A 19386-nucleotide genomic window follows, 5' to 3' on the forward strand; every position below is an offset into this window, starting at 1 on the left:
CTCTTTTCCCATAGGAGGAGGAGGGGGGCAGTTTCTTGCCTACCGTGGAAATTCGCCAACCCTTTCACTTTGTGATACAGGTTCTCATATATTAAAAATATCATCCTTTGACCTTTTATGGTTAGCATCTTACTTCTTTTCTATTTTCTGCTGCCAATGACTTGAACGGGAGCCAAAGCTAACTGTCTTCGTTTCCTTGTCAATCTCTTAACTCCTGTGCGATCTAACTTTCATCCCAACTAGTGATACCACTTTCCAGACACTACCAATCTCTTTCAGGCCGGAGAAGCATTACATATCAGGCATAAGAGCCTTGGACCCCAACTAACCCTATCCAAACAGAATTGTCTTTTCTTGTTCATCAGTTTCATAGACCACTCAGACACACTGAATACCATCAAAAATCCTTGTTGTTCTCCAAGCCCTCTGACCACTCCTTTCTCCTACTCTAGGTTCTTTCGGACTTCCTGACCCAACGTATCTTTTAGAGCTTAGTCTCTTGTCATTTATTAACACACACAGGCTCCGGGTTCATTTACTAAGGACCTTCAGATACAGTGCTTGCCCTCAAACAGTTTATGATCTAATTAGGGAGACAAGTCTGCTGCGCAAAGCCGAAAACACAAGTCAGTGTATAAACAGATGCCAGATCTCCAGGAAACTCCCACAACCTTCATGATAACAATATCTAACAAAGGATGGATAGATGAACAGATGGATAAATTAGTAAATAATTACAGAGAAGGAGTCAGATTAGTGCTGTAAAACGGCACTAGGGAAGATTGCAGGAAAGTGCACTAAAGAGATTTAAATTAGTCTTGAAGAAAGAAAAGAATAGTGGATTGAAAGACAGGAAACCTGCCAGGCAAAGGCAACCGAATAAGCAAACCTTTGGAGATCAAACTAAGAATAGATTGTTTGGGGGGCTCTCTCATCTGTAGTTTTCTCATTTGTACAATGGAATTGATAATAGAAATCACTTTCTAAGACTGTTAAATGACTTAGTATTTATAAAATGTTTCTGTAGTGCCAGGCACAGAAAGAGCATTCGATAGTGTTTCCTGGTAATTATTATCCTTGAAGGAAATGAGATCGAAAACATCTATTTACAATCAAATATACCATGCAGCTATCTGCTAATATTCAAGTGCACATAGTTCTGTTACGTGTTACTCTGAGGAATATTTGAAAAGTGCCAGAGCATTTCAGAAAACAAGAGAATACTTAAACACACCATGTTCTTACCTGTTGATGCACACCTTCAATAATTTAAAGTATATATTATTTAAAAATGCTGCTCATGTAGTAACCTTTACTATGAAAAATTTGGGTATTAGCTGCTTCTGAACTTTTGAACCTGTTGTGGGATTGAATCCACAACCAATACAGAAATGTTTCCTGTCATTTTATAATTCATGAAGTTAAATACCTTTGCTTGCTATGGTTATTGAGGGAAAAGGTATTGAACTGGTAGGCCTGAACTCCAAATGGGTCTTTCATATACCTACAAAATGTTGATTTGTGAAAGCTGTGTTGTACATCTTCTTGGGTTTATCACCGCATGAGATTTATATCGTGGCAAAATTATATTGCAGCCCAGGCCTGCCCTCTGATTCTGAGGCTTCAGCTGTTTGCTGGGCCTATTTTCTTCTTATTTCTTCTTCCTAGGTTATTCCTTCCCACGACAAATGTAACATATTCACATCCAATCTTTAAAAGCGACATTTCCTCAATTCATTTTTTATTCCGTTAAGTTCCTGAAATCTCACTTAGCATTAATCTATTCACTGAAAACATATTCTATAGTAGCCATGATCCTAGGTGGTGAAAATATTCACACAACTGTAACATGGCCTCTAATCTCCAGGACACGCTCTCTTGTATGGCAGAGACGGAGGGGTAAATCGAACACGGTTAACCACAAGAGCACAGACACTGGAATTTAACTCACCAGAGAAGGCTCTGCAGAAGGGCTGACATTTGAGCAGAGGCTGAAGGATGGCAGGTATAGAAGGACATGTATGTAAAAGGCTGGTAGGGAATGGTGACACCCTCAGTGAGGTCTGGAAGAGAGTAGAAAGAAATGATGTTGGAGAGATGGGTAGGGATGGGAGTGGAGTAGGCACATTGTAAAGGATCTTGTATGTCTAGGCAAGAAATTTGAAATTTTACCAAAAAAAATTTACTATATATTTTTCCAAGCTGTTTTTTCTAGACACAAAACTTGGATACTTATTTTTTTTTTATTCTCAAGTTCGTTAACATACAGCGTAGTCTTGGCTGTAGGAGTAGAACCCAGTGATTCATCTCTTACGTATGACACCCAGTGCTCAATGCATATTCTTTTATGATACTTGTGACACTTATTGTTCAGATTCTGTAAGTACTTCTTAAGTTGCATGTAGTATTAACATGTATTTTAAAATTTTTTCTTCATGCTTTTATGTACTGTGTTGTTATCTCTTACAAGATTTTAATCAGCAAAGTGTGGTCAAACTTGAAACTGCTGCTCTGAACAACCTTCCGATTCCTTGGTGACCTACTAAAAAAATTCTGTAATTACCTTGACCTATATTTGACCACTGAATATGGTTAGGGCCAGAAAAAAATATGTTTATAAGTAAAAACCTAGATCCTATTAACTTATCTTCACAAATCCTCTAATGCCTATCTCCGTTTACACCCAACATAGTTTTATGGATCTTTTTTTTAATCCAGCTACGTAATAGTCTTTTCAACTCCAATGTTTCTTATTTTTCCCATTTCCCAATTCCTTCTAGACTTTACTCCACGCTCAGCCATTTGAACCATGTTCATCTGCTTATGAATATATCCTTTACTAAGCACCCACTATGTGGTAGGCACAGCTAGGTTCTGAAGTACTAAATACACTAAAGCCTACTTGAAACTGTCTTCAAGCTGCTTATGGTCCAACAGGGAAGCAGACATGAAAGAAGTAACCCCAATGCAAGTGAGACAGAGGTCTACACATGGGGAAAAGCATCTGGGTTACAGCAAGGAGTCATGGTAGGAGGAGACATTTGAGTGTAATTTAAAACAAGGGCTTAAAAAATGCTGGGGAGGCAGGTAATGGGGTATGCCTAGTTCGACAGGCCCAGGGGAGAAGGATCAGCCTCTTCTCCATTAGCCTCTAAATGGTTAGACCCAGAACAAATATGACTGAAACAAAGATCATGGCAAAATTCCAAATTCATTGACTTTTAAGTTACATCTCAACTTTTAAATCTTCCATTACAAAAAGGATCCTTCAGGTTTCCAAAAAAAAAACAAAAAGGAGAAAAGAAACAAAATAATATTAATGGTCATGGTTCATTTTCACCTGTTTCTATAGTGCTCAGAATAACTCAGTCACCAGATCATGAACAAATAAGGGGGGAGGTAGGTTAGACTAAATTGAACAAGGCTCCCTAAAGTAAACTGTCTTTGCTCTTTTAAAAAAAATTTTTTTTACATCTTTATTTTTGAGAGACACAAGGAGACAGAGCACACGTGGGGGAGGGGCAGAGAGAGAATGAGACACAGAATCCGAAGCAGCCTCCAGGCTCTGAGCTGTCAGCACAGAGCCCGATGCGGGGCTCAGACTCACAAACTGTGAGATCATGAACTGAGCTGAAGTCAGACGCTTAACCGACTGAGCCACCCAAGCACCCCAGATTGCCTTGCTCTTATGCACTAGCTCATTGCTCTGAGATTAGGGGATGTACGATATTGTGTAATGCAGATTGCCTTTGTTAAGTCACGGGGCTCTTGGGGTCTTAGCCCATAGGCCTTCAGATTTCCTTCTCCCCAGCATCAATCTGCTGTCCTAAATTTCTCTTATGGAGGAAAAAAAAAATCTAGAGATAGTAATATTTTCTAAAATACCTTTAAAATAACTCAAAAAGCACTTAAAGTTTTTTTTTAACATTTATTCATTTTTTTTGAGAGACAGAGAGAGTCAGAGCATGAGCAGGGAAGGGACAGACAGAGAGGGAGACACAGAACCCGAAGGAGGTTCCAGGCTCTGAGCTGTCAGCACAGAGCTCCATGCGGGGCTCCAACTCACAAACTGTGAGATCAGGAACTGAGCTGAAGTCGGATGCTCAACCGACTGAGCCACCCAGGCGCCCCGCTCAAAAAGCACCTCAAATAAAAAGTCAAAGTTGCAAAGAACAAAAGCAACTATTTTGAGAGCTTATAGTTGAAAGAAAACTGAATTTAAGTTCTTATACATTTTACATAGAGTGAGGAGGAAGTAAGAGCCATTTCATCACATTTAATCAAAGAATGATGCTTATAAGAGTATAGGATTATTCATAGTATACCAGGTACTAGGCTAAGTTTTTTCATATACAGTCTCATTCGGTCTTCGCCATACTTCTCTGCAATAGATACTAACAGTATTCTTAATGAGAAACTGAGGCTTAGTTAGGTCGAGAATCTTGACCCAGGGCTTTGGCCAGAAAGTGGCAGAATTTAGATCTCTGTTTAAGAGTAGTATTATTATTTTTAATTGAAGTAGAGTAGACACACATTACATTAGTCTCAGGTGTACAACATAACGATTCGACAACTCTATATGTTATGCTATGAGTGTAGCCATCATCTATCACAATAAACACTATCACAATACCGTTGACTATATTCCCTATGCTGTGCCTCTCATCCCTGTGACTTACTCATTTTATAACTGGATGCTTCTATCTCCCACTGCCCTTCACCAGTTTGGCTCATCCCCCCCCCCCTTTATTATTTTTAAACACCTCTTCTTGAGTCCTAGCCAACTGCCTTTACTGTTTACCTACAGTTTTTGACCTATTCTCAGTGTATTTCCATTTTTAACTTACCATTTTGCTCTTATATCTGAAAATCTGCACTATCTAAAGAACGTAAATTTACAAAATCAGAACTTAATAATTTTATTTAATTATCTTTAGGGGCCTTTCAAAAAGCCAAATTTATTTTAGATGACTAAATAAGTAAAGCAGATTAGGTATGTATAAAATATCATGCAAACACATAGGGGAAAAGTAGTAAGGAATTCCTTTAATAACAAATGAAGTAATTTTCAAAGTACCTGGAGCCCAAGGAAGGAGAAGGTGATGAAAGATGAGACTGCTTCCCTACAAACTCCATGGGGCATCCAGGTGATGAACCCTGCTTGCTCCTTGGCTGGATGCCACCACCTTGGCACGAAACTGGTCTTTGAAAGTTCTGAAAATCGTCAAGGACCAGCGCTTATTGGGAAGCCCATACTTCCCATTTCTGAACTTATGTTTCAGCTAGCCAGTGTTTAAAATACATTTAGATCATACAGACAATGAGTTTAGGGCAACACTGTGCTTTTATTTCCATGGTCAAACTGAGCATTGCGTGTCCATAAGGATGTACGTCTTGGAAGTGAAGGGTCTGTTGCAGGGTGCAGCAAGGTAACAAAAGGCAGCTACCTGGATTTGGGATTTAGCACATGTCCCTAAGACATAAAATTTTGTGTCAATCTAAGAAAACATATATTTTTAAAAAGGAAACCTACAAAGACATTCATGTAGCACGGTTATTCTCACTATAAAACAGATCTACAGCTAAGGTGTTTGTGATACCAGTCCCAATTCAGTTATTCTGCTGTTATCAGCTGTCACTCTCTCTGCTTTGTGACACTGCTTCTGGGACTCCATAAATTATTCCTCATCGATTAAGCTTTGCTAATAAGGGGCACTAGGGAGGGTGTGAAGACAAGCGGCTGGGGGAAGGGACTTCATCCCTGTTTTATTTGCTAGAACTGCCTGAGTTGCCTGCACAGTGGCCCTTCATTCCAGCAACCTGCTTGAGAACCAGCTGTAGAGCCCATCCTCAGAGGTACGGGCTCCACACAGGTCCTCCCCTTCTCCAGTGGCTGTGTCCTAGCTCTGTAGGCCCCTCCTACAAGCTCTGGAGTTGGGGAGTTGGGCAACACTTCCTGTTTAAAAGAGAAACTCCTTGATATAATGACCCTTCTTCCACATCATCCCTTCTCAAGGTTCTGAAAACCCCATCTGCTCCCGAGCACCCCCCACGCCCTAGGGTCAATAGCTGCTTCCCACACTCATTATCTCTCTGCTACATCCATGGTCCCTTTCTCCTTTTGCTGCTGTTCAAGATCTAAGTACCTGAGTCCTATAGTAAATCTCTCCAGTGAAATATTTACATGGCTTCTATTTTTTTTATTAGATACTGACAGATACACATCCTTAGTGAGTTTTTTTTAAGTTTATTTATTTATTCTGAGAGAGAAGAGACAGTGTGAGCAGGGGAGGGGCAAAGTGGGGGGGGGAGAGAGAGAGAGAGAGAGAGAGAGAGAGAGAGAATCCCAAGCAGGCTCCGGGCCCAAGAACTGCCAAGATCATTACCTGAGACAAAACCAAGAGTTTGCCGCTTAACCAACTGAGCTACCAGGCACCTCAATCCTTAGTGAATTTTAAAGAAAATCTCCTCTATATAAATCCAAAGTATTAAAGAAAACTATCCAAAAATCCCATGCTAGGTTTGGTCTATCTCAAAAATAATCATAGCTTTTGGATGATTGGTGTTAACCTATATTATACTGTATATATAGATTAAATATATTAAATTAACCAAATTAACCAAAGCCTAGAGCCTTACATTAATATCTGTTGTACTTGAAGTATTATAATCAAGGCCTTTCATATTTAGAATCTGCTATCATTATTATTTTATAATTTGGAGTCAAAGTTCACCTTCCTAAGGACAACTTAATTTATTTGTGACCAAGGAAGGTTTCTTCTATATTTATAAATGAAGAGTCCTGTGAGTTTCTGGACATGCTGATGTTTACAAAATACTATATGGATGAATTAATCATAAATAAGAACAAAATACATGGACGGTGCTCTCTTTAAATTTCAGTTGGGGGGCGCCTGGGTGGCGCAGTCGGTTAAGCGTCCGACTTCAGCCAGGTCACGATCTCGCGGTCCGGGAGTTCGAGCCCCGCGTCAGGCTCTGGGCTGATGGCTCAGAGCCTGGAGCCTGTTTCCGATTCTGTGTCTCCCTCTCTCTCTGCCCCTCCCCCGTTCATGCTCTGTCTCTCTCTGTCCCAAAAATAAATAAATGTTGAAAAAAAAATTTAAAAAAAAAAATAAAAAATAAATAAATAAATAAATAAATTTCAGTTGGGTTGTGAGACAAAGGCCTAAAAAGTGCCACTGCCAAAATGTGTTTTACTACAAAAATCAAAAGGGTTGGGGGAAATAGGAGTGATGAGTTGGATTCACTGAAGTTTTTATGTGAAAAATCACACTGGAGCCCAAATTTGTCTAATGGCTACTTTAGACCTCATCTTCCCACCACCCTTCAAAAGAATCAAATAAATAATGAGTAGTATAGATCATCTGTCTGATATGGTTTATTGGCAAGGATTCCATGGCAGAAGTAGGGAACAGATGTTTACCTCTAATGTACCTCACTAGCAGGGCAAGCTTTCTACAGGCAGGTTTTATCATCGCCTTGGTCCTCCGCGTGTCCATGTACTGTGAGATGAATTAACGTGCCCCAATAGCGTTTTGCAAGGTGAGCTAAAGAAAACTGCATATTGCCTCCTTGTCATTCAATAAAAAAGGGTATAATATCTTTATTTAATAGTTTAAGAAGAGTTGTTTTTTCTTCAAATATGGCTAAGTGCTCACTAGATTCTTAAATACAACAAAAAAAGATTTTTATTCCAGTAGTAAAATTTAAGCAGGAAGTATTGTCAGTAAATCCATGGAGGGCAGTAAAAATTTGCATTTTTCAAAATGAATAATATATTTCTTTAACCTGTTTATAATCCATTAATCATTTGCTTTTTGACACATATTGCTTTTTCAAATAAAAAGAGTATTTCCATTAAGATTTGATGGCAGTAATATCAATAAACATTTAGATGAATCAACACTGAAAAATTTTACTGTGGGGACGATCATAGTAATGAGGCCAAAAAAATAAACAATATAGAAATGGTTACACATGAATATTAAATTGAAAACATGTTAAAGTAAAATAACCAATAAAAGGAAAAAATGTAAATCAGTAAATATTTGAAATGCGTGCCAACATTATATACCATATTAAATTTTTCTACTTGAGTTTCAGTTTAAGTGACCTAACAGGAATTAGTAGATATTAGGTTGAAAAGGGACTTACAGGACTTTGATTCTGAGCTTTCCACATGGTCCTGGCTACCCTCCATCCAACTCTACGGGACCTTAATCCTAAGAGCAAATCTGCAACTCGTGTACTTCTAACAGAAGATAATACACAAACGGTAAAAAGAAATACTGTCCTAGAAAATATGTTTTTCTAGACAAGTCTCATTTTTCTCATAGAGAAATATGATCAAGAAGATGAAGAAGAGGATACCAGATTCCCTAAATCTGTGGTAATAAGTAAACTGTTACTTACTACTCAAATGTAATCTTTAATCATGTCACTCCCTAAACCAATGGAATAGATTGCTTCATATCCCCATCAGTTAACAGCTAGCAATAAGAGAAAGACTGCTTTGACATAATTAGTTCCAAATTTCCCTCAACTTCTCTCACATTTACTTACGCTCTAAACAAGGGTAGGTAAACAAACGCGATCATTTATTCAATCCATTCATTGATCTGTTTATTCTACAAACTGTTAGTGAACATCTTCCATGGAATGCAAATGACTCTCTTTTCGTAAGCATTATTTATTAAGCACCTTCTAAGGCACCCTGCTACAAAATGGCACATGAGAAAGCTAATGAGCCCTGCTTACAAGGTCACAGTCTGGTGAACTTTTCCTTCTATTGGCTCTTACTTTTTGCCCTTCGTCATACCTCCTACCAAGAGGCACCATTACATTAAAACAAGCCATCCATCCCATGATCTCATTATGTACAATCTCTGAAGGAAGACAGTTTAGATTCAACAGCCATGAATAAAATGCCATAACTGGGGAGCACTGATCTCCTAATAGATAGTCAACGAATGCTTGTAGGTTGTTTAAGAATAGAAAGAAATGGAGTACTTATACGGGAATACTCCTTAGTCCAAGGGGAAGAGACTATAAGGGAAAAAAACAAACAAACAAACAAATAAAAACCATGAAAAGGCAAAAAATGGAAAAAGAGTTTAAAAATAAAAGAAAGATGATAGGGGGAGACAAAGTGAAACTCGTAAGGGGAAGGATAATGCAGATGAATTTTATGTACTCAGACTGGAATGATATTAAAGCCCCCACAAAAGAACCGGAAGACCTTTCTACCTCACTCCATCATGTCTCAAGTTTAACTTCTACGCAAGCGTAAAATAGTAAGTCTTATTTCATTTCCATCATGAAAAACCTAGGATAGCTGCTGCATTATACAATCCTCATCAGTCACTGACATGGCCCTCGAGTAAATAATGATCTCTTGCTCAGTGTGATGCTGCTGCCAGTAATGAGCATATAATAGTGATATATTAGCATGTTAAATAATGACATGCAAAGTTACAGTATACGTGTTGATACCATGTCACTGCTAACCTGCAACTTGCACTAAATTTGTCATTCTCAACCTAATTTGTTGTTCCAGATGGAAAATTTAATTTTGTCTTGCTTCCTCTACTTGCTTTCGGCTCTATCCAAAGCACTTTCTCCCTACCTTTGCCACCACCTTTAATCATTCTATTGCTAAGAAAACCAGACCTATAGCTGGCAATGGGTATACAGATGGACAAAGACAAAGTCTTCTCCTGGAGACCTCACACATGCTTTGAAGTCTGCTCATCTGGGAGAAATCCAGGTCCAGAACCATATTTATATTTGTTATGCAGGCAAGGCAGCAACAGAACTGGATGGAGAAACATATGGGAAGGCTCATGACTCTGGGTCCCTTGTGGGGTGGTGAGCATCTCGGATGGAATGAGCTTTCAAAATCATCAGTAACTACAGCACAAGCAGTGTGCCACATGACAGCATCTGGAAAAAGGCCTTCAAAGTTCAAAAGAAAGGAAAACAACTTAGCATTCAATCCACAATCCACAACTAAAGTTTAGATGATCGTGAAAAGTTACGTGCTTAAGATTAACTATTGGGTGGTCAAAACTGCTGCATGGACTCTTTCGCAGAAAGACAGTTCTAGGGCTATACGCCTATGAGCACAACACAAGCTGTGAGAGTACATGACTGCTGATTCTTATTAGTAAATAATATTATTATTCAGCGTATCATTTTATTTCATCCTTGCAACAATGACATGAGTTGGAGTTTCTCTGTTCGTTTTAGTGATGAGAAAAATGAAAGCAAATGATGTGCCCAATGTCACAGTGATACTTATTAAAAGGGGGGACTCAAGTGTCCTGTTTCTTGGCTTCTTTTTCTTTTTTTTTTTTTTTTTTTTCACTATCCGATCTTTCTCCTTTAGAAATTGCTGCATGGACAATTGTAAACAAAAAGCAGTTATAAGATGGTATATATTAGAAACCAAGTTTTATGTAAATCCCCAGGCAGCATACAAGGTCCTTCTCTCAAGGGGCAAAATAACTGTGTTAAACAGTTAATGAAATGGATTAGAGCAACTCATGATTTCAAGTCATAGAGGCACCCTGTTCTCAATAAGGCAACTGTTACGAATCACCAAAGACAAATTTTTTTCCTGGATATTTCAGACAAAAAGAGCCAGTCAGATGTTCAGAATGTTCAGGCTGGTGTTTCTCAAAATGAAAGAAGTGTATACAATTATGATAAAGTAGGTAGCAAGTCCGATTGTGTTAGGTAGCAGGCAGACTTGGTATTAAAGAGCGGTGACCATAGCAATACATTTATTTCGTTTTTGCTTATTTTTCAGTCTTTCAAGTTATAGCAAGTACAAAACCTCAGTTTGGTTATAGTTTTTACATCTGTCTACGAGTTCAAGGCTCCCTTTAAAACAAAGAGAGACTGGGCTTCAGCCTCTGAACCTTCAACAGGCAAAGTCATCCAGCTAAAATTTATTATATTATCTATTTTATTTTATTTTATTTTATTTTATCCCAGATTTTATTTTATTTTATTTTTACCTATTTTGAGTAATATTAATGTCCATTTGCAGTAATGATATGAAGTTTCATTATAGAATATATTCATTTAATTTAGAATGGAAATGGTTAAAAATATTAAGTTAACTATATAGTGGGGCACTGAATGAAGTCTGGGAAATTTTGATGCTGGTACAACTTTTGTCAGGTGTTCAACTTGAAATAGCTGGTTGGGAATGCCTCCTTGACCTGTAAGTGTTACTCTTGGAGAATGAGAAACTGAAAGAGAAAGCAGCCCCTGGCAGCAGGGAACTGGCCTGGCAAAATCAGTTAGGTCTTTTTTTTTTTTTTTTAAGTATTTTTGTAAATGTTTATTTATTTTTGAGAGAGAGCGCGTGCGAGTGAGTGAGCATGAGTGGGGAAGGGGCAGAAGGAAATGGGGGCCCAGGATCCAAAGTGGGCTCTGAACTGATAGTGGCAAGCCTGATGCCGGGCACCAACTCAAAAACCTTGAGATTATGACGTGAGCCAAAGCTGGACGCCCAACCTACAGAGCCACCCAAGCACCCCTTATCAGGTTTTAATGTTGCCAGGACCCGTCCTAGCACTCACAGCCAGGCTGTGGCGTTCTTCTGTTGAACATAAACAATTTCACAGCACAGGATCATTGGACAAGGCCACTCTATGACCACAATGAATCAAGACAAAAAGAAAACTTCTCACTAAAGACTCAACCACAAAACCACCAAGAATATTCTGGCTGATATGACTGCCTGTCCTTTTGACTTGCGTTAGGCCTTCTATCTTCTGTACAGGATTTCTTAAAATACCCAGTCATACCCACCTCCTAACAGCATCTAATCCAACACAAGGCCCCACTTCCTCGAAATTGCCCCCCAAATCACCTACTGCAAGCTCAAAGCCCAGGAGTCCTTCCTAATGCCATCATTCTTAGAGGTCCATAGTGTGGTCTCCCTCATTGCAATGGGCCAATAAATCAAACTTTATTTCTCTAGAGGTGTGTTCCTGGTGTTCTTTGGCTAGAGGACATTGACATAGTGCAGTATTCATATTCAGTGATCCGTGTTGAAGTTAGTCCCTCTCAAAAATAAATTAAAATTTGAAATTCTCTCTAAGCAGAAAATAATACTTAGCATTTATAATTATTCACAATTGCCATCTCTTTTTAGTCCCTCTAGTGAACTGATTACGACTTCAGACCACGATTTTAGAGTGGACCTCACACTTGGGGTAACCCATGGGGGTTCCTTCCCCCCCTCAAAACATTCCTGTTGAGTGTGAATGATGACCATAGCTAGCAAAATAACAAGATAATAATGACTACCATTTTTGCCAGTCAACACATCAACCTCTGTAAAACATGCATCTTCCATGTCTCATCTCATCCAATATTTATTACAATGCTCTTAAACAGATACTGTTATCGCCATTTAACAGACAAGGAAACAGAGGTAAGATTAAGGAACTTGAACCAAATTACTCACCTAATAAGGTGATAGCATGATTTGATCCAAGGTCTGGATGATCTCAAAGTTTAGGCTTTCTCCATTCCCCTTTTAAGTCTTGTAACTAGAAAGGTCAAGCTCAAACTCCAAAACTGACTTAAAGGAGGAAAAACCATTACAGTTTGACCTAAATTTTTAGTGTTGTTTATACCCAATTCTTCTTCTGAATTGTTTAATAAAAAGAGATTAAGGGCATCTAGGTGGCTCAGTCGGTTAAGCATCTGGCTTCAGCTCAGGTCATGAGCTCACGGCTTGTGGGTTTGAACCCTGCGACGGGCTCTGTGCTGACAGCTCAGGGCCTGGAGCCTGCTTCAGATTCTGTGTCTCCCTCTCCCTCTTCCCCTCCCCTGTGCGCGCACACGTGCGCTCGCGCGCTCTCTCTCTCTCAAATAAACATTAAAAAATTATTTTAAAAAGAGATTAAAATTGCTTACAAGTCACAAAGCTAGATATCTGTAAATAAAATAGCAGGTAAATTGTTTTTACAGAGAAAATTTATTGCTTATATTTAGTAGAAGCCTTACTGAAAACATTACCTGGGCTAAATGATTTTAACTGATGGTGGAAGACTGGATCTATTGACGAATGGAAAAGTGTGCTTCTTTGATCCCGCTCCATACTCACTTTGTGATCCCTCCCCAGTGGGTCTTATTAGTTTCAAGGAACTGTCAATTAACCTAAATTAATTGTCTGCTACTCCCAGCTCATAGTACTGCTCCTCCCAAGAATAGTTTTATCTTAACAGAGAAATCATCAACACCCAACAAAATACTCCTTTATGACTCTAAACAATCAGTCTTAAAACATGAGATGTTATTTTTTCTCCACAAACATGCATAGAACAATTCTTACGTTTCAGGTCTATACCAGTTTACCTACACAATTTGTTTTATTTTCTTCCAGTCCCTCTGATAGTAACAATATTGTATCTGTCATAGAGCTTGAAAACATTAAGTAATCTATCCCAGTTCATGCAGACGGTAGACAGCCAAGCCAGGATTTGAAACTGAAATTTCAGATAAACTGGAGGGTGAAGTGGGGAAGATCCCCAAAGGCAATCCTCTACTGACCTATATTTTAGGTTGATCCTGACCAGATGATGTGCAGAGAACCCACGAGAGGAGACCCAAACGTGTCCTAGTACATCTTATTTACCGTGTGACCTCACCATACTTCAGGTGGTATGGTTGACGTGTAGCAGAGGAAATGTTGAGGGAAGGACGATGTGAAAGTACGCAGTACAAAGTTCAGTGGAAAGGCTCCACAAGTCCTAGCTCCCTTAACCCTGACATATGGGAACTATATGTCTTAGTGCTGACTTCGCTTGTCTGTCTCAATGCCAGGAAACCTGAATGTGCTTGCATTCCAGAATGTATTTGGATACATTGCAAACAAATGTCAGAGCAGGCATTATACCCCCCACTAATGTACATTTGCAGGTCAAGAGGGTGACGCTGGAAAAGATTAATCCCTTGCTGAGCATTATCCATCAGAATGCTTTTAAATGTTGGCATATAGGCAGGTAATAGATTATATACCATAAACACAGCTGTTGGAAGCAAAACGGCATTTCACAAGTCATACAATTAAAATCTCTAATCTCCAAAAGTACCCAAATAAAGAGAAGAGGAGGGGCAAGGAAGGGTGAAAATAGAGCTTCTTTTCTCGGAAATGGCTATCTGTCTCCTGGATGGTACACTTCTTTGATTCCTGTTGAGTACATTGCACTCTTACAGAGCTCTGAGTAAAAGAGCTGCAGAAAGGACTACCTCCAGATGAGCAACATGTGGGAAAAGGAAGACGGATCTGGAACGGGAGGGAAAAAGAAACTTTTATCTCAAACTTGTGGTTTTTCATAATATATATAGATTGTGTGTGTGTGTGTGTGTGTGTGTGTGTGTGTGTGTGTGTTTGAGTATACACTTGGAACAACAAAAGCCTGTCCATGCTATGTATTTTTATTATTTTATGTAATAATTAGAAAGAATTACAAAGAAATATTACCAATGTAATTCTATTCTTCAGAAGGAAAAATACAAGGTATGGTTATGTATCTTTCAATTTCTGTAGGTATTTGTACATATATATGTATTTCCCCACAAATGTGACCATACACTATCTTATACAATATTGTATTTTATAGCTGCATAGTTTTTTGTCAGTTGGATATAGCATAATTTATATAACAAATTCTGTTACCTACTCTGGTGTTTGCTAATTTTCAAAATTATAAGCAAATATCCTTGGATGCAAATCTGTGTGAGCATCTCTATTATTTAAGACATACTTCTGGAATAGAATTATTAGGGAAAACAGAATGGATATTATAAACTATTCTTAATTAAGTTCCTAACAAATATAGCTTTAAATTATTACTAATGAACACTCACGTTGGAATTTCAAATAATATAGAAAAGTATAGAATTACAAGTCACCTTAAATTCCATTGCTACTATAATTGTATTCAATACTATAATTTTTTCCAATTTATTTTTCTAGACTTCAGATGACTAAACTTTTTGAGGGGCTTGTGTGTGTATAGGGTGGTTGCACATGTGAGATCATATTCACATGCCCTTTTTAACCTGTGTTTTTCACTTTACAATTTGTCATGGAGACCTTTCCATAATGTTAAATAGAAATATATCACATGTTTAGTGGATGAAGACAATTCCATTTTACAAATGGAGAATAATTTATTTAACCAATCTCAACTGATGAACTTTTACTTTACTTCTGGTTATCCTCACATAAATAATGCTACACAAACACCTGTACATATGTCTGTGTGTGTGTATGTGTGTGTGTGTAACTTTGGATATTTGATCTGTTTTTGGAATAAATTATAGCTTTACTGAGCTAAAGCATATGTACATACATGTGCGTGTGTGTGTGTTTCCTGAACTAGAGGATACATGTAATTATATAATGTATATTTATAAATGTATTTAAATTATATATATATATATATATATAGTGTATATGGAATTTATATTCTGTCAGATAGAAAATATCTCCAGTGTATTAAAGTACCATTTGCTAAAACTTTAGCCAATGCTTTATATTATCAATATTTAAAATTTTTACTACTTTGATAGCTGTTAGTCTTTTACAGTTATTAAAGTTTTTATAATGCTAAAAAAAATCTGCCCTCTAAGGTTATAAAGTATATTCATCAATATTTTCTTCCAATACTTTTTAAACATTAAAACCTGATCACAGCTGTAATTGAATTCAGTGTAAGGAATGAGGCAAATATCCAATTTATTTCTCCAACTGGCTAGTTATCTCATCATTTATTGATAGTCCATTCTTTTTCAACTCTGTTAGTGTTGTAGAGTCGCCATAACAAAGGTCCACAAACTGGCTGTCTGAAGCAACAGAAATGTATGGTCTCACAGTTCTGGAAGCTGGAAGTCTGAGCTCAAGGTGTCAACCAGGTTTCTTCCTTCTGAGGGCTGCGAGGAAGTTTGTTCCATGCTTCTTCCCTACCTTCTGCTGGCTTTATGGCATTCCTTGGCTTGAAGAAGCATCACAACCATCTCTGCCCTCATCTTTTTCTCTCTGTGTGTGTCTGTGTCCAAATTTCCCCTTGTCAAAAGGATTCCACTCATCTTCGTGACTTACCCTACCCCAGTATGGCCTCATCCTAACTTAACTGCTTATATGTGCAAAGACCCTATTTCCAAATAAGTTCACATCCTGAGGTATTGGGCATAAGTATTTCAGCATATGAGTTTTGGGAGTGGGGAGGAGATGCAGTTCATCCAATAACACCAATCTAAAATATCATAAGTCTTGTTCCTTTGATCAGTGTATCTTTCCCTAGCGACAATACATTTTTTTCAATGACAATAATTTCTTAAAATACATTAATATTTGATAGGGTTAGTCCTTCCATTACTCTTTCTTCTGAAGAGTTTTGCTATACAGAATATGCTGTATGTCAGGATGATTTAGTAAAGTTTCTAAAATATTAGGTCATTGGGATTTTTTGGGGGGGGGTGACTACTGTTGAATTTATTAGTTAATTTAGGAGGCAGGTGTACATTGATACTGTTGATTCTTCTTATACAAGGAAATGGTACCTATTATGGTATCAACTTATTCATGATTTTGTTCATGTTCCTTGATTTAGCTTTCTTCATATAGACTCTGTACATGTCTTAAATTTATTTCTATTTAGTTTTTGTCATTATAATTGTAAAAAGGGTGTTTCTTCATTTTCTTGTCTAGGTGGTTATTGCTGGTATATAACAAAGCCACTGGAAATATATATATTTTTTGATACTGATATTGCTATTAGTCTTATACTGAACTCTGTTATGGACTTTCTTTGATTTTCCAGATATACAATTATACCACTTGCATTAACAAGTAGTTCACATTAATTCTAGGTTATACTTTGCTTTTTCCTACATTTTTCAGTAACTTATATTTACATCTTGGCTCTGCATGTGTGTGTGTGTGTGTGTGTGTGTGTGTGTGTGTGTGTGTACCCTGCTTTTGTTAATGTGTTTGCTTTATTGTGTGGAAAACCATCCTGAATAATCCTTTTAAAATTAGTCTGTGGGTGGCAATTGTCTAAGTCCTTGGATATCTAAAAGTGTGATTATTCTTTATACATACTCAAATGGTAGTTTATCTAAGTAAAGAATTCTAGGTTTACTATCATCTAACATTGCCAATGTGATGCCTGATGTCAATCTGACTTTCATTCCTTTCAGATATGAAAGCTCTTTGGGAACTTTTAAAGAATTTTATATTTGTCCTTGCAATTTTGAACTTTGGACAAAATATGTGTATATGTGTGGGTTAGTTTAATTCATTCTGTTTTATATTTGGTAGGTTCTTTCAACCTAAAGGTAAGGAAGTTCTTCAGTTCTAAATTTTCTTTCTGTTTATTCCTGGACTATATCTTATATGCATATATATTCACATAAATACAAAGTTGAACATATATATATATAAAATTTTGAATGTATATGTACATAATTATGAATGTATATATATGGATATTGAATATGCATATAATTTTGTTACATCAAAGTTTAATTTATATATGGTTAAATGCAAAGATTTAAGTGTATGTATGCTTTGATGAGTTTTAAAAAATACATTCTAGCAAGATATGATATTTCTGCTATGGACTGAATTATGTCCCCTCAAAATTCATATATTGAAGCCCTAACTCCCAATGTGATGGTGTTTAGAGATAATTAGGAGGTAATTAGGTTTAGATGAGGTCAGGAGGGTGGGCCCTCATGATGGGATCAGTGCTTTTATAAGAAAAACCAGATATCCTGCTTCCTCCCACCACCTCCACCCAAACACATCAAGCAAATACAGTGTGGGGTCCACACCTACATTGTCCTCCAGTCATTTCTAAAGCCAAACTCTAAGCCTCATTCTTACCATATTCCCAACCATTCAATCACTAATGATAACTTATTTTCCTAAGTCTATAATGCATTAAAATAAGTGCTACAGAGACAAGGAAAGAAAAACGTATATGATCTTAAGCAACTGATCATCTGATAGAAGAGAAAAACATACGCAGGGGAATCGCACCAAAACTGTGTGACCGTTAGAGTCGCCTGGGATGGCTGTTTAAAATACAGTTTTCCAGGTTCTATCTTTAGAAGTTCTAATTCATTTGGGGTAGGGGAAAGAAAGGGATGAAAAGCTTAGTGTTTCTCAACAACATCTATACATACATAGAATCATCAGATTTTTTTTTTAACCAGGAGAATTTTTAATATGTATCAATGCTTTGACCCTACCCCAGACAAATAAAATTGGGAGTCTGGAGGCACAACTTAGGGCACTGAAAGCATACATTTGGGCTTGAATCCTGGTTCCACCATTTAATATAAAGTCATCGAACAAGTTATTTAACCTGTGTAAATTACAGTTTTGCTTTGATTTAATCTTCAAATGGGAATAGTAATGCCTACTTCACTGGGTTATTACGAAATTAAATGACATAAGGTATACAAAGCTTGATGTATAGTAAATATCTGATAATAGTAGCTAACACTTCGTAAATATTTACTATGTTCCTGACACTGTGCTAAGCATCTTACATGAACTAAAACAACTGATATATTTTTACCCTCATTTTGTCAGTGAAAAAACAGATGCATGGAATAGAAAAGATACACTTAAATAATTACATACTTCAGTAAGTAGTAGATATTCTATACTCTACTATTGAAGAATAACTCATCTCTGATGTCAAATGAATAGAGTTGATACTAATTATGTTTTGAATTTTAGGAGTTGAGTGGGTCCTTTTCTTCTAGGTTTGATCATATAAAACCTTTCAAAATCAAATCCTTGATAAAGATGGCTATTTTTTCCACCAATACTTTTCAGGCAAATTAACAAGCTTAGAAAAATAAGGAAACTGCCTAGGGTTACCTAGCTGGGAAGTAAGAGAAGGTGGGATGTGAACCCATGTCTGTCTGATTTAACATCTCCCTTCAGATGAAAAGTAGTTACTCCAAAATGGTGATGCAAATCTGACTCATATGTTTGGTATTTTCCAGGACATGGTGGGGAGCCACTGGAGCATTTTGAATAGGAAAGTAGCACAAATGAAATTCACAGATCATTTCACCGTATTTACTCTGTTTGTAATGGCAGGTGTCTGACAATAATCATGGCCTGATGGAGGGGATAAATTTCTTTTTCACTTACAGTAAAAACACGAATAAAGCTTCAGTTCAGAATTTGTTTTCTATGTTGCATGCCTTTATCCCATAAACAATCAGAGAGACTCTTACGTTTTCATCAACATAGTTAAGACCACTGCAGAAGAGTTCCATATCAAAATTCATTTAAGTCAGGGACTGCAT

At 37.3% G+C, this 19386-nt stretch overlaps 1 long non-coding RNA gene across 1 annotated transcript in view; it reads right to left on the reverse strand.

Moving 5' to 3' along the window:
• Positions 1-1915: 1915 nt before the first annotated feature.
• LOC121041466 (uncharacterized) overlaps positions 1916-19386 on the reverse strand; it is a 94609-nt gene continuing 77138 nt past the window's right edge. Inside the window, exon 4 of the long non-coding RNA XR_005795750.1 lies at positions 1916-2063. This is a non-coding gene — a long non-coding RNA (uncharacterized LOC121041466). The remainder of the gene's footprint in view (positions 2064-19386) is intronic.

This window comes from Herpailurus yagouaroundi, unplaced genomic scaffold (assembly GCF_014898765.1).
Source record: "Herpailurus yagouaroundi ecotype Mexico unplaced genomic scaffold, PumYag 184, whole genome shotgun sequence".
Lineage (NCBI taxonomy): Eukaryota > Metazoa > Chordata > Mammalia > Carnivora > Felidae > Herpailurus > Herpailurus yagouaroundi.